The following is a 14,218-nucleotide window of genomic DNA, read 5'->3' as shown; positions in this document are numbered from 1 at the left end:
TCTGGGGTGAATGACTGAGTGTGCTCAATAAACAGAGCTATATTAGCACTTCAGTTATAAGGATTACCCTTTGGTCCCCTGTGATGCCAACAAGTTAAATGCTTTCATAATGAGAGTCTGGGTCAATATCATTGATCTTCCTGTTTGCAGTGTTCTCCCTTCCCCAAATACATTTGCAAGGTACATAAAGATATAGCCCCTTCCAACTTAAAGAGTTAATTAGCCCATGCCACTTAGCATTGTAAAAAAAAAAAAAAAAAAAAAAAATCAGCCTCCAGACAAGGTCACTTTCTCCTTAAATCCATAAAGCACATTAAATATATGAATAGCCTTTAAAAAAAATAAACAAACAACAAACAAAAAACAAAAGCCTCCTTTCAGTGCCATGTCCACAGCCATAAATAGGCTCAGGGTACAGAACAGGCTTGCCTCTTATGTCCTCTCCTGTGACAAAATAAAGGTCTGATTGAACCTCAATGAGACCAATGAAATCGACAATGCCAACTCCTGTCAACTGATCAGGAAGCTGATGAAAGATAAGCTGTGTCTTAGTTAGGGTTTTGCTGCTATGAACAGACACCATGATTAAGGCAAGTCTTATAAAGGACAACATTTAATTGGGACTGGCTTACAGGTTCAGAGGTTCAGCCCATTATCATCAAGGTGGGAGCATGGCAGCATCTAGGCAGGTGTGGTACAGGCAGAGCTGAGAGTTCTACATCTTCATCTGAAGGCGGCTAGTGGAAGACTAGCTTCCAGGCAGCTACATGAGAGTCTTGTAGTCCACACCCACAGTGACACACTTACTCCAACAGAGCCACACCTTCTCAGAGTGCCACTCCCTGGGCTGCACATATACAAACCATCACAGGCTAATCATCTAGAAAAACACTGTGGCTCAATGGAAGGGCAGGCATATGGGCATAAGGAAGCTGAAAGGTACATCCAAGGCTCAGATGCCTGAGAAGGTGACCTGGATGAGAAGGATGAGAATTCTGAGCGACCTTGTCAGGAGATACTGTGAATCTAAGATTAACTGCCATCTGTATCACAATCTGTACCTGAAGGTCAAAGAAAATGTATCTTTAAAGAAAAGTGGATTTTCATAGAGCAAATTCACAAACAGAATGTAGACAAGTTCTGGAAGAAGCTCCTGGCTGACCAGGCAAGGCTTGCAGAAATGCTTCCAAACTAAGAAGGAGGAGATCATCAAGACTGTTCAAAGAGGAAGAGACCAAGGAATAGAGGTTCCATCATATTTGAACATAGTGGCTTGGATGAGGCCTCATTTGGATCAGGTATTAAAATAAAATAAGTCTTTGACCTTTAAAAAACAAAACAAAATGAGTAGCTTGCTTTAACATTTTATAAGGATTCCCCAACTATATATTTCTCCAAGCCAGCTTTCAACTGGGAAATTCTCAGGAAGGAACGATTTAAGTAAATACTCCGCAAATTTCATTCTCAGTATCTCAGATAAGAATAAGGCACAGTAAATATTGAATAAATTTTGTACACGTGCACATGTACATACACACACATACATAATATGTCAGATATAAATACTCATGCATAATAAAATATATAATATATTTTGAGAAATAAGTAACTCTATTACATATTTTTTATTTTACCTTGCTTAACATAAAATATAGCCAATGCATTTTGCATGAAGAAGTGAATGGGACTGAAATTAATATAAATTTCATCATTTATGTGGTGATTATTTCTATGTTTTATGCTGTGATTATGTAGAGTTGCAATACACTTTCACTAATAAGCTTTTTAGACATTGGAAAAGTCTGATTGGGAGTTACATAGACTTAGACAAACCCTGATTCATTTTCTTATTGAAATTCTTCTGAAGAAGCCATGAGAACACCATAAAATTAAGCTGTTTTAAAAAAAAAAAAAAAAAAAAAAAAAGCATGGATCAAATGTCCATTGTTTCTAACGACAGGATGCAAAGCATCATGACAAAAATATACCAAAGTATTCTGAAAGTACACATCATTTATGAACACACTGGCATCACTAGACAAGTACTCCAGATATAAAACCTTTCATAAATGACTCCCTGGAACTTTTCATCTTCCCTCGACACAGCTTCATGATGGCTTCAATTGTTTTATTTTTGCTGTTTGTTTCATCATTATCTAATGTTTAAGAAAGATTTTTTTTTACTTTTCAAGGGATGTGTATATGTGTGAATTTGAGTGTAGGTTTATAGGTATGTGTGCAGTGCCTTCAGATGCCATGTGTGTCAGATCTTTTAGAGACAGAGTTATAGATGGCTGTGAACTGCTTAATCTGGGTGCTTGGAACTGAACGTGGGTCCTCTGCAAGACAGTGCACACTCTTAACTGCTGTGTCATTTCTCCAACTCCACTTAGTATCTACTAAATTACGATGCTACCTTCTGTAGGGTTTATGCTGTTAGTTTTTGATGGGTCAAATGTATCAAAACACTTTTAAAATTTTAGGAGGAGCAAGAATGAATAAGTATCTCTTTTTTAGTAACATAGGGGAATATTTATCTTCAGAGGGGAGTACCATTTATTGCTAGAAGAGATGGTGATATGCCTTATCTGTAAAATGAATCATAGTTGCTGTTTTGTGTGTCCAGAGACAGGTCAACATCCAAGGACAGTTAATGGTAGCACAAGTAGATAATTTGGATGCACTGAGCTTTAATTAATTGTCATACTTGATCATTAGAGGCTTTACATTCATTCTACTAGACTTTCAGGAATGACTTGTGTGATTCTGTTAAATACCATAGCATATGAAGCATTGCTGTAGTATGTGTATGTAGTATGGAATTATTAGTAAACCCATTTACGGTACTCTTCTGCTTCCTGTACACAATGAGATGACATCACTGGATCTTACCCATAATGATAAGTCCCACCTCAAGGACACAGTAAAATAAACAGCTGAGAATGGATAGAATCCCCTAGCACAGTGAGCAAGCAAAGTATCTTTCCTTTAAGTTGACATTCCTCCAGGTACTTATTAAAACAAAACTAATATAAACATTAATATGAGAGTAATTATGTGTGCCTATCCAACCAAATTGCTCCTAAATTGTGTTAGAAGTTTGGAAATGTTTAAAGATGCATGTTAGAAAACACTTAGGAGAAGACATGTGGAGCCTAAGCTAGGATTTTGGTGAAATTATTAAAGACAAGAGTGTTGAATAGAATGTATATACAAAATTCTGATGTGCTGAGTGTGCCAGTAGATCCCATAGAATATCTATGGTGAATTGGGCTACCAGCTATTTATGGTATGATGAGACAAATAACTTGTCTACATCAATGACCTAAGACTTTGTGGTAGACTAGTTTAAAGGTACCTCACTATTTTATTTGGAAAAGGACATTTTTAGGTATTCCCACATTCATTCTGTGCCATAGACTTTATTGGCTATGAGATATATGGTATACACAGAGAGCAGAAAATAAAATTAGAAAACTTTGCCATTTGAACAGAAAAGAAATGAGTGGGAGTAAGATTGAGTCTAAGAAAATATAGCTGCTAAAAGATTAGTTGTATTGAATAAAACATGGGAATGTATTTTGCACTAGAACAATAGGAAGATAGCTTTACAGTATCTCAGAACTTGGATGAAATGAAAAAGTCCAAGTGCTTAATGGTTTTAAAGAGTTTGAAATACTTTCTTTTGAAACAAGAGCACCATCCTACTGAGCTCCTATAAATCTGTCTGAGAAAGTGTTTCTTTGAATTCTATTAACTCAGAAGCAACTGTTGACCAAAGCAGTTCAGATACTGTTCAAGCCAGCAGCATGTGCAAGGATGTAAGACTGAGGGATCATGAAAAATTATACCCAGATTAAAAAAAAAAAAAGTAGTCATAGGACTTGAAAGCCTGCCCAAACAGGATAACTCAGAAGGCTGTGAGGGGAAAGCTGCAGATATACTTGAGATACAGAAGTTAGAAGTGCTAGGAACTCTGGGATATCTGTTGATAAAAGCTACAGAGGATGTGTATAGCTGCCCAAGGGAGACAACAGGAATCATGTTACTGGCAAGGTCATAGTAGAAAGATTCTCAGCCTTTCCCGCTCACATTAAGCTGCTCAAAGGCAGACAAGGAGCTACATGATTTGATGGTTATTCTGCCAAATTTAGGTCTTTCCTTGGTAACTTTCACAGTTTTGGACAAGGTCTCCTGTACACAAGGCTAACCTCAAACTTACTATGTAGACAAGAGTGGCCTTGATTTCCTGCTCTTCCTTCTTCTGACTATCACAGGCTGATATTAAAGACATAGGCTACCACACCCAATTCTGTTTACTCACTTTATGTCCTTGTTGCTCTATTTTGGTATAGGAATGTTTAGTTTATGATGCCACTATACATTGGAAATATGTAACCACATTTTTAGTTATATATGAGACATTATAACTAAAAGCTGCCTTAAGCTTGATGCCCTAGCATATGAGAATTCTAGGGTAGTATGGTGGGAGTGGGTGGGTGGGTGGAGGGGAGCACTCTCATAGAAGGTGGGGTAGGATAGTGGGTTTTCAGAAGGAAAAACTGGAAAAGGGGATAATATTTGAAATATAAATAAATATAATAACCAATAAAAAATAAAAGCCCTTTTAGCTTTAAGAGTCTGGCTGTTAGATCCTTAGTTTAACAGGTAACTTCTCAGATAAATAAAATAAAAAAGATCAGAAGTTGCATTAGATCTGATTTTATCAAGTATTAGGAGTAGAATATTGGAAGTAAGATTGACAATATTGCTTACCAGATTATTGTTAGCTTCAAGGACATAAAATCTATATGAGAGATGAAGAGAAGGTTCAACAGATATGAGCACTTGCTGTCTTTCCAAATAAACCAGGTTTGGGACACATCAAAGTTAGGCTGCTCACTAACCGCTGGTACCTCTAACCTCAGGGGATCCTGAGATTTGAGATTTCTTCTGTCCTCCTCAGGTCCTCACATGCTTGTTACACACACACACACACACACACACACACACACACACACACACGCTTTCTTGCTCACTCATTCTCATGTAAATAAATATTTAACACAAAACAATAAGGTAATGTAAAGGAAATACTGAGGGGTCTTTGCCCTACTTCAAAGGTGAACAGGCAAAAAGTGAAAGGTGAAAATAACTATTTTGATTTCTTTTGAAAGTATGAATAACAAATGATAACAAATAAGCCCAGAGAAACTGTGCCTAGAGGAAAGAATATGACCACCAGAATTCTCAAGTAGAAAGTGTTTATTCATTTATTTGTTTGTTGTTTGATTGCTACTAATACAATTATTCAAGTAACAGTCATTCTATGATATATAATCTAAGACTCCTAAACGTGATTAGCAAACCATTTAGCAAGTGCAGTTATCACAGAGAACTTAATAGGAATTCCTGGACATTACATACATGCCAATTAAATTCTTACGTAGCTGTCTAGAATAAAAAAAAAAAAAAAAGAACATAAATGTCTTTGAAAACTGAGCCTGAATGAAGGACAAATAAGGATCAAACAAGTAGTATAAACTCATATTAGTATCTTCAATGATATTAAGGAGGGCACAGCATCCCTAACAAAGATTGGTGAACTGCTCAGACAAGCAGGAATCAAACCTTATTAGGAGAATGGGGAGCCATGTGAGTCACTGAGTTCAGATGAATGAGCTGGGTTCTGCCTCTTCAGGGTGGAGGGAAGTAGGAAAGGGAGAGGGAGTTTGAAGCATTTGAACTAATAAAGTCTCTAACTACCTACAGCATGGGCAGGTGATTCATAGCCACTCTACCTTTCAAACCCATTAATGCCTGTTTAAAATATCCCTGAGATGAATGACTGTGCTCACTACTCCACACACTGGATTTACCGGGAGGATACTGCGAGATAGTCCTTGTCTTGATAAATCATGCCATGAATATTGATTGTGATGCCCTGCACTAATCTAAAAGTTTTATGTGGATTATTAAAAAAAAAAAAAATCAGTGACTGCTTCAACATAGAGGCTTAGAGGGGAAGGATCTTGTCAAGGAAACAAATCTAAAGACCTGTTCTAAAATATGCAAGGACGACATTTATATAGTGAGGAATGAGTATACAACACGCCACTGCCAATTGGGACCAATTTATTAGATGTTCTAGAAGGGCAAAACTACCTTAAATCAATAGTTCACTAGACAACAGAAGGTGGGTGGTAATAAGTCATCTTCTTAATGAAATATAGATTATTCCAAAACTATTAAACAAGCACTTGGTGTCAGAAAAATTGTTCACTTTTCAGAGCTAAACAAAACCATCTATTTCAGAGGAGAGAAATCAATAGGCATCTATGGCCTGCTATGTAACTTGAATGTATAGATAAATCTGTAGTTCAAATTGCTCGTTGATATCTAGAGGATGTTTCGCCTTCTCATTGTTACTTAATTTCTAAAAAATACAGAGTTTTTTGGAGAAAAGAATAAAAGGTGTTTTCTCCCCATCCCTTGTCTTCATTTTTCCCTCATTTTTTTCCTCTCCTTCTTGGCTTCCATTCATGGAGTATCTGTTATGTGATAATGGACAATATGTACTATTCTAGGTAGTTGTGGATATTATTGTGGTTTACATTTTAAAAGTAATGCTAAGAAAATAGGTGCTATTATCATCTTCAACAGACTATGGAGTCAGTGCCGTAGTTAATAATTTCTGGGTATCTTTCCAGCTTGCAATAGATGTATCATCTTACTTGCTGCATTTACATCAGGTATTTTCCCTAACCCATCCCCCGTCTCTCTCTCTCCCTCCCTCCCTCCCTCCCTCCCTCCCTCCCTCCCTCCCTCCCTCCCTTCCTGCTTCTATTTTTCTTTCCCTTTCCCATTCCCATTTTTCTTTTTATTTCTTTTTCTTTCCATGTATGTATGTTTTGTATGTATGTGTGCAGTCAGGCTTCTTTTTCTCTGGGAAACTTTTAGTTGTACAACAGAATAATCACATAACGAAGCCAACGCTAAACAGTCAATGCATAATTGAACATGGAATTTATATATAGTACTTGAATGGCCATTCTTTGTGGTTCAAGTTCTAATGATCAGTCTTTTAAAACAGAATCCAAATTGACTTAGGCTATATGCAGGGTCTATTTCTCTGATGGAGCACAGAACGGCAGAATGTACTCTAAGGTCATCAGAAGAGAATGAAAGGAAAGAAAAAAAGGAAGAAAGAAAGGAAGGAAGGAAGGAGGGAAGAAAGAAAGAAAGAAAGAAAGAAAGAAAGAAAGAAAAAAAGAGAGAACATGACTACTGTTAAGTATGGAAACAATAAGGGAGAAAGCAGGCAGAAGAGTCCAGGCTAAACCTGGCCATGAGTACAAAGAGGTGAAGGAGTGCAAGAGAGGAACAAAAAACCAAGAGAAGTGGCCTGGGGCCAAGAGGCTAAGAGACTGGCATAGGCAATATGGCTGAGTTATGTAGGAATCAGGCAGGGGGAAGGGGAGTGGAAGCCCAGCCCTTGGGAGCAAGAGGTTTAGGGTAGGAGGTGAGGAGAGAAGTGCTGGGACGAGCCACAGGTACTGAGTGAGACTTATTTCTTGTTTCTTTGAGTCCAAACACAAAGTAGATATGAGATGAGTGAGCAATGATTTTTTTTTTCAGTTTCCCTTGAATTGCATGGCGGTTTAATTTACATGTATTGGTAAATTTCATGTGTGACTGCTCTGACTGTGTATGTCCAATTTCTGCCTTGTTCTCTCCCCCTCTAACTCCCTCCAGTTCCTCAACTTTTTCGAATTCATGTGATTTGTATCAAAATGGTTCGCATAGACCTGTAGGGAGTGGTGCAAAGTTTGGCCTTGTTGAAGTAGGTGTGGCCTTGTTGGAAGAAGTGTATCATGGGTGGCGGGAGGTTTCATAAACTCAAGCCAGAGCCAGTGTCACTCTCTCTTCCTGCTGCCTGCCAGATGTAAAACTCTTAGCTACCTCTTCAGCCTGTGTGCAGCCCTGCTTCCCACCATGATGATAATGGACTAAACCTATGAATTGTAAGCCAGCTCCAATTAAATATTTTCCATTATAAGAGTTGTGGTGGTCATAGTGTCTCTTCACAACAATAGAACATTGACTGAGTCTCTCTCTCTCTCTCTCTCTCTCTCTCTCTCTCTCTCTCTCTGTGTGTGTATGTGTGTCTGTGTGTGTGTGTGTGTCTGTGTGTCTGTGTGTCTGTGTGTCTGTGTGTCTGTGTGTCTGTGTGTGTGTGTGTTGAAATGGTTTTATAATCTGGGATCAATCCTATCCATATAGTACTTTCTGACTCCATGGGAACAGGACATCAAGTTTGTTAGCCTTAAAAGATGAGTACTTAATGACCTAGTTGGAACTATCCTATGGACATGGCTTACACACAGGAATCAACCATCAGCCTCTGAAGATGAATACAGTTTCCACAGTGCAACTTTTTATTTCTGAGGTCTTGAGAAAACTGTTTCACCTTGTATATTCCTCCTGCAAAAACAAATAGTGGGAACCACTATACTTATCATAAAGATTAGGCTAATCTAGGATGCCAAATGGTTGACATCAAGCTGCCTACCATCCTCGTCAGTAACTTCTCCCAAGCTAAATCATTCCCAAGTATGCAATAACTTCAACAAAGATAATAGCTGGTAAGACTTAAATATTGTTCCTAACAATGGTGTTGGTGAACACAGAGAGATAGGTTGCAAATTAATATTCCCCTGAACTTTTCAAAGTGCTAAATTAAGCTAAAAACAACTTAATCAGTGTGTTTTTTTCCTGCACTAGCAGTGCCTCCTCTGGGACTTTTCTTTGAAATACCTCCAAGCACAGCTCTCTATACTTTGTACTTCACACTCAGCGTTCCAGGCACAGCTGGAAATCCTGGGCGTTAGCAAAGGAAGACAAAAATTATTGGCATTTAACATTACCGGAGGCTCATACTTTTCTCAGCTCCCTACTTGGAAGAACTTATACCCCAGTGCAGTAAGTGTAGGAAGACCTTTAGATTCTTAAAATATTGCCAAAAAGTAATCCTTCCTGGTCTTGTCATTGCAGAAAAGGAACCAGATAGTGAATCATAAAGAACACTTTTATTTTATCCGTTTGGGGGCAGGTCTTTCATTATAATCTTCATTTCCCATGAAATCTTTCTTTTAAGCAAAAACACCGCCTAATAAAGCTGCTAATTTGCTGCGAGGAGCTAGATAAAACATGATTTGTGATGTAAGGTTTCCAGTTAATTACTATGTCACCTGTCTCTGTGCACAACGTTCACTATATCTTAAGTTTCTCCTTCTCCTGAGCTTGCAACTTCCGGATTTTCTTTTGAGTCTTAGGTCATCTGTCATCTTGTCAAAGACATCACCCAGACCCCTTCTGCATATGCAAGTCAACTCTTGAGTGTGTTTCCATTATATTCCCTTTGCAAAGGACAAACTTCGGCAGAGTAAAGAGGCAGTATCTATCTCCCTTGCCTGTAACTAATTATCATAAGACCTAATGTGTTATGCTATTATGCTGCAAAGGTGAGGAGACATAAGGCATTTGGATTAAGTTATTTGCATAAGATCACCTTATGCAGAGGAAGGATGGGGTAAAATTTTAATCCAGAAATACCTGGCCTCAATTCTGGGCTTCTAACTACTCTCCCACATTACCTTTTCCAGAAGCCTTTCTTCAATATTTAATGAAGGCGAGTAGATTATAAGGCCTGCCAAATTCCAAGGAGCTTGTAATGAGAGCAATTAGTCATAAGATGACTATTAATTAGCCTTATAGGCATAGATCACTGAATTTGCAGGAAGGCAAGCCCTCATTTAACTTGGAGTTTGTTCTATAACTTAGCAGCTTTGGTTAGGTCAGTTAACATTCTTTGATTTGTAATTTGTTTAGCTGAAAAAAACAAAATGAAATAAAGCAACAACTTGCAATCTTTCTTCTCTGCGGATCATTTTAGATGAGAGAAATCCTAATGTATTTGAACTGAGCTTCAATGACTGAGTGCCTTCCAATGAGAAAAAAGCTTCACTAAATTCACAGTGATTCCTAGGGTTAAGGGCATTGTGGTGTTAACAGAACTCTCCCTTGGGAAGGATGAAAGAACAGTATAAAATGGTCTGCTACTTTAGAAAGGTGGTTGGTAGTAGTGTGTGTTAGACCCAATTTAATTTGTGGACCTAATAGCTTTTAAAATAATGATGCCTCTTGTCTACTGGAAAGCTTCTTGAACACAGATTCCAACTCAGGACAATGTGCTTGTTTTATGTTCCTTATATAAAAATCAACAATGATTGGTTAATGATACTGATGAGAAATAGAATAACAGCTTTTGATCATTTTCTCAAAACCTAGCCATATATGTATGTTTTCAGAGATGACCATTTTTTTTTGTTTGTTTGTTTTGTTTTTTCGAGACAGGGTTTCTCTGTATAGCCCTGGCTGTCCTGAAACTCACTCTGTAGACCAGGCTGGCCTCAAACTTAGAAATCCGCCTGCCTCTGCCTCCCAAGTGCTGGGATTAAAGGCGTGCACCACCACCACCCTGCAAGATGACCACTTTGCACTGGACAAACAATTATTGTCCTCTTCTATAATCAGCAATGCAAATATGTATATATATATATATATATATATATATATATATATATATATATACATTATATGGCCCTAAACGGTTTATATTTAGGAGTATATATGAATATAGGTAAATGTATGCAGTAATGATTAATGAAGAAGTGGCATTGCATTTCAAGAAGAATGGGAAGGGATATGTGGGAGAATTATGAGTAAGTAAAGGGAAGAGGAAATGTAATTCTATCGTGATATCAAAAATAAAACTTAAAAAAAAAATCTGATAAACATAGTTGTTTATATCTAAAATTTGTGCCTATAATAATGCTTTCTAAATATTAATATATCAATACACATATAATCATATTAAATACCTTACTTATAAAGAAAAAAAATGTAGATAAAAGAGGTGAACCTTTTGTGGTGGTCCAACTACAAATTTACAGGTGTACAGCATGAGGCCACTGATTTTAGGGAGCATTACCTGAAGACAGCTTTGAATTAGACTTTGTGAAGTATACCTTGGCTTCTCCATCAATTACATGTACAACTTAGGGAGAATTTTTAACCTTTCTGACTACTAATTTTCTGTCATTAAATTGTATCCTTACCTATCTCAGACCTCTCTGTACATATGGCCTTCTTCAATTCAGCTCACAGCTCTCTCTCTCTCTCTCTCTCTCTCTCTCTCTCTCTCTCTCTCTCTCTTTCTAGTGTCACCATGCACTGGCCTCAACTGGCTTCCAAAGCTCAGCACTCCATGTTTAATACTGTGTAGCTTATAGCCTCTGAACACACTCAGAACTCCAAGGAGGTCACAGCGTCCCACTGAGAGATGATTTAAGTGTGATGACTTGGACCTGGGTTCTTTCTCATTTAAAAATTCATTCATTCAGTTCTTTTATTTTCATGACTGAAACCCAAGAAAAGCTCAATGTATATTATAAATTATATTATTTATGATTCTCAGAAGAAATAAAACAGACTACCAACACACTTTTGGGTGTGTTTTACATGGATCTCAACCTATTAGGCATTCTGTAAGTCACTTCTCATAAGTGACCTAAAACAAAGTGTTCTTTTCAGTGAAATATTTACCTGAGGACTAAGATTTAGTTCCAGTACTGAAAAATGTAAAACTAAAAAAACCAAAAATTTTACTTTGAAGGTTATATGCATGTTATGGATGGATTTTCCTCCATCAAACCTGGCTTCACATCTTTCTTCAAATACTTGATATAGTAGAAAGCACAAGAGAAACCTTTGGTAACAACAACAAGAAGAAGAATATTTAGATTCACAAAATCTTTCCCCATTGTGTCTCAGTAAATGTTTTGTGAGGTTTTAACTGAAGAAGCCTGGGGGCAATGCATAGGCAGAATCTACGTATTTAGTCCTACGCCCATCCTTAAAGTCTATAAGCAAAATGCATTTACTGTAAATCCAAGCTTCCAAGTTTCAACCCACAGCCAAAAGCGTTTCTCATTTGGACTGTTCCAAGAAAATAAAAATTGAATTAGTAGACATTAATTATATGCAATAATAGGTTTCTATTTGACAACTTCATGTGTATACACAATATGTTTTATCATGTAACTTATTTCCTCACACATATGCTATTCTCTTTCCTTTTCGTAGTTTATTTTTTTATGAGCCATTTCAATTTATTAGGGTTCACAAAGGAGCACGAAACAAATCCCTGCAGTTACCTCCACCATGAGTAAGGGAGCGTCTCTGACCAAAGCTGAATGTGGCACTAATCTATAAGAGTAAACATAGTTATTTAGAAGGGTGGTACATCATGTCCACTTAGTGAAACAATCACAGTCGCTCCCTCATTATGGCCTATTATCTTTCCAGCTGGGCTTAGAAGATATATGAAATTAAATGGCATTACCATTGGAGAGAAACAGCCAAAGTGGGCTGTTTCTCTCCAAGTGGTTTGTCTGGAAGACTGATGACGCACCCAAAACAAAATGACATTGCAATGCCAGCTCATTGCCTATAGTACCTAGATGAATACTATAGCTCATTGCCTATAGTACCTAGATCAGTATAAATAAGATCATACTGATGAAGGTACTGCACTTTTTGGTTGCAGGATATGAGAATGAATCTGGAACTTGGCTGGAAGATTTCTCCATAATGGCTAGCCCTCACATTGATAGAAAGTGTTCTGTAGCCTGCTTGTGTACAATCATCATCGAAAGACTTACTCACCAGTAGATTCTGTGTGCTGCAACATCAACCTGACAGTTGAGACTTACCTACTGTTATAGAGGTAAGTTGGTAATGGGGGTAAACAATCACTCTCTGTTTGGTTTGAGAACTACTCCACTGGTATGAATCAACATCTGGTTTTGTAAGTTTTCATGAAAATAAGATTATTAAAGGCAAAACTAGAATCCTGAAGAGTTCATAGTGAGTTAAGATAAAGACTGGTGTGTCTTTTTCAAATACCCAAAGAACCTTGTAATATTTCAGCTGGTGAACACAATTAACATACTCAAAATGTCTTGTTTTTAAAACTAGGATGCAATTTGGGTGATAGAGCTAAAGGGAATTAAATCGAGGAGGCCCTTGCAATATGTGAAACTGTACTTGATTTGTGCTGCTGACACCTTATATACATTCTGATTGAAGTTTAAACTAAAGCCTTGGTTAATACTGAGTTGCCACAGTGACTTCTAGTTGCATATTTACCCATATCACATTGTTTGACTCGTATGTTGGGTAATATGAGGCTTAATATCCAAATTATGAATACTTACATTTCCACAAATAAACCACACCATTATCCTGAAGTCAGCCATGAACCGCACAGCTCTGATGGTTTAATCTGATGCTAACTCTATGGAGTTATGATATGTCTAGAGTACTTGTGAGACACAAGTTTGGGTGTGATTCTGAGGGAGTTTAACTGAGGATGTAAAACCCTTCCTGAAGATAGGCAGCACAACTCCTCTCCCTGTGCTTATAGACTTGATACAAGCAAACAGAGAAAGTAGAACTGAGAGGTGATATCTCTTATTCTATGATTACCCTTCTGGCTACAAAGGATGAGTCTCAGCTTCTATATTCAGTACCAGGTGCTCTGCTTTACGTTTCTCAAGATGGTGATCTACATCCTCTCAACCCATGAATCAAAATAAAGCCTTTATCGCATAAGATTATTTTTGTCTAGAAAACTATCCCTCCTTTTGCACATGAATCATTGAATGTAATTCTGAAAAAACTAGTCCCATCAAAACTTAATTACACTGGGAGGAAGACCTGGGGTCACTATAACTTCCATTGAATTGAAAAAAAAAAAAAAAAAGAAAGAAAGAAAGAAAGAAAAAGAAAGGACCAAAAGCTAAGTGTCAAGAAAACAACAAATAAGCAATTAATAACAACAACTATAAAACCAATTGTGATAATTAAGCTCTGGGTTTCTTACCCATTAGAGATTAGGAGCACAAAAGCATATGTGGCACTGCCCTCAGAAAATGAATCCAGATCTGGTCTGAGCCCTGATAGAAAATGCAAAGTAGTCAGGAAATGAATGTAGCCATCAGTTGGCTGAGTGACTTCATTGCAGCTCAGGGACAGTATTCTTTATGTAATAGTATTCTGCTCTATTAAATTTAATAAATCTCTCTCTGATATA

At 37.3% G+C, this 14,218-nt stretch overlaps 1 pseudogene; it reads left to right on the top strand.

Annotated features, from left to right (window-relative positions):
- Positions 1-385: 385 nt before the first annotated feature.
- Positions 386-1,195, top strand: LOC117719249 (large ribosomal subunit protein eL19 pseudogene; annotated as a pseudogene).
- Positions 1,196-14,218: the final 13,023 nt, after the last annotated feature.

Source organism: Arvicanthis niloticus, chromosome 13 (assembly GCF_011762505.2).
Source record: "Arvicanthis niloticus isolate mArvNil1 chromosome 13, mArvNil1.pat.X, whole genome shotgun sequence".
Taxonomy (NCBI): Eukaryota; Metazoa; Chordata; class Mammalia; order Rodentia; family Muridae; genus Arvicanthis; species Arvicanthis niloticus.
Note: the sequence above shows the minus strand (reverse complement) of the source record. Positions and strands in the feature narration are given on the sequence as shown.